The 2,104-nt window shown below is 39.1% G+C and overlaps 1 pseudogene; it reads right to left on the bottom strand.

Annotated features, from left to right (window-relative positions):
* Positions 1-209: 209 nt before the first annotated feature.
* On the bottom strand, positions 210-1,143 carry LOC103542529 (olfactory receptor 4C5-like; annotated as a pseudogene).
* Positions 1,144-2,104: the final 961 nt, after the last annotated feature.

Genomic DNA, 2,104 nt, shown 5'->3' on the forward strand with positions numbered 1-2,104 from the left:
TTTGACCAACAATTTGTAAATGCAAAGTGGTTTCTAATTGGAGGAGAATTTAGTCATCATTTAATAAAATATTTATATTTTATGAAATAGGGACCATTAAAGAACCCAGAAAAAAGGGAAGCAAAAGATACTTAAAGCATGTATTTGGACTTCAAGACCATTGTCCTTTCTATTAGTCATACTTGTTAAAATATGAATAGATTTTGTTTTTATCTTCTGCAGTCACATGAATTGTTATCCAAGATTACCCTTTGGCTCCAGATGTTCCTCATGGCATTTTTCACCTCTGAGTTTCTGAGGGTGTAGATTAAAGGGTTTAACATGGGTATTACCATAGTATACAAAACAGCCACTGCTTTATCAATGGGGAAGGTAATCACAGGTCGAAGTTATACAAATATACAGGGTACAAAGAATAAGATGACTACAGTAACATGAGAAGCACAGCCAGAGAGAGCCTTCCGCTGTCCTTCAGTGCTGTGAGGTCTTAGGGAGCAAAGGAGGTGATAAGAATAAAAAAAATAAGCATATACATCAGTCCACTGTTGGCAGCCACAAAAAGTCCAAGGACGTGAGTATCAGTGCAGGAGAGTTGTAGCAGAGGGAAAAGGTCACAGATGAAATGGTCAATGACATTGGGGCCACAGAAGGGCAGCCAGACCAAAAAAAGAATTTGAATCAGTGCGTGAAGATATCCCCCAGTCCAGGCCAGGACCACCAGGAGGCCACACACTTGCCTGTTCATTGTGATTGTGTAGTGCAATGGCTTACAGATGGCCACATAGCGGTCATAGGCCATTACTGTGAGCAGGATGATCTCAACTCCCCCAAAGAAATGCCCTGCAAAAAGCTGAGTCAGGCACCCACCGAAGGAGATGGTTTTCTTTTCTGCAAGTAAGTCAAATAGCATTTTGGGAGCCACAGTAAAAGAGCAACAACCATCTATAAAGGACAAGAAAGACAGAAAAAAATACATGGGGGAACCTAGGGCTCTGCTGGTGGTGATTGTCACCACAATGAGTGGGTTTCCTGCCACAGTGAAAAAGTAGATGACTGCAAACACAGGGAACAAGAATTTCTGCGTATCTGGTTCTGCGTCAGGCTGAGCAGGATGAATTCAGTCACATTGTTCATTAGCTCCATGAATTCTTTTTGGTATTTGGATAATTGAGTTATCTGTGAATAGCACAAGCACAGGGGCTGCAATTGTGGCAGATAAATTTTGATCAAGAAAATAATTTCTGTTAGGATTATTATCTGCAAGAAGATAAAACTAAGACTTAAATTTGGGCTATCTTATTAGTTGCATAATGAACACATAGTCCTGTTCTTTCTCTCCCACACACACATTCATGCACACATTTATATACACAAGCATGGTTTTATGACTGTTGACATGCCAGGAATTTTCTTGTAATTGTACGTGGATGGACATTGTCTCATCATTTGCCTAATTATTTCCTCCTTAGAAAAACAGGAATAAAAAGAGGACCAGTAGGGAAGACCAGAGGCTTGAATTCATGAGCCTACACCCCCATGTCTTTCCTCTAGTCACTTGTGCTGATGAGGCTAAGCTGCAGAGTTCATTACTCTTGTTATTTTTAACTTGTTTCAGGGTGTATATAAAACAATAGGTAAACTCAATTTGAAACTAAGGATGATGTAGTCACATTTCAGAAAAACTGAACTGAGTGAATGTTTGAGACTACAGCAAAATAAGCCTGGAGATTAGATTGTGAGCTTACACTGCATTCAAACAGAACTGTCTAGGAATATCATTAAACAGGAAGGCAGAAAGATATCCCGAAGAGGATAAAGCAGAGAACATGATGCAAGGCAATTCCACAGATTTATTTGAAAGTTTAGAATTCACTAGTTAGAGAACTTCTTTCATGATTAGGTTTCAGGGGCATTTTGAAAATCAAAACTCAACTTAAGGAAGACTATGACAAATTCTCTGGATCTATTTAGAAAACAGATACATTTAAGGTGAGGCAATAAAAGCATCATAATTTGTTGGCCAGCGTGTGTTCTTTATAGTCTGGTAGACAATTCTTTACTCTGTTTTCATGGATGAGTAGCCATGTGACGTTGTGTGCAAACC

Source organism: Equus przewalskii, chromosome 11 (assembly GCF_037783145.1).
Source record: "Equus przewalskii isolate Varuska chromosome 11, EquPr2, whole genome shotgun sequence".
In the NCBI taxonomy this organism is placed as follows: domain Eukaryota; kingdom Metazoa; phylum Chordata; class Mammalia; order Perissodactyla; family Equidae; genus Equus; species Equus przewalskii.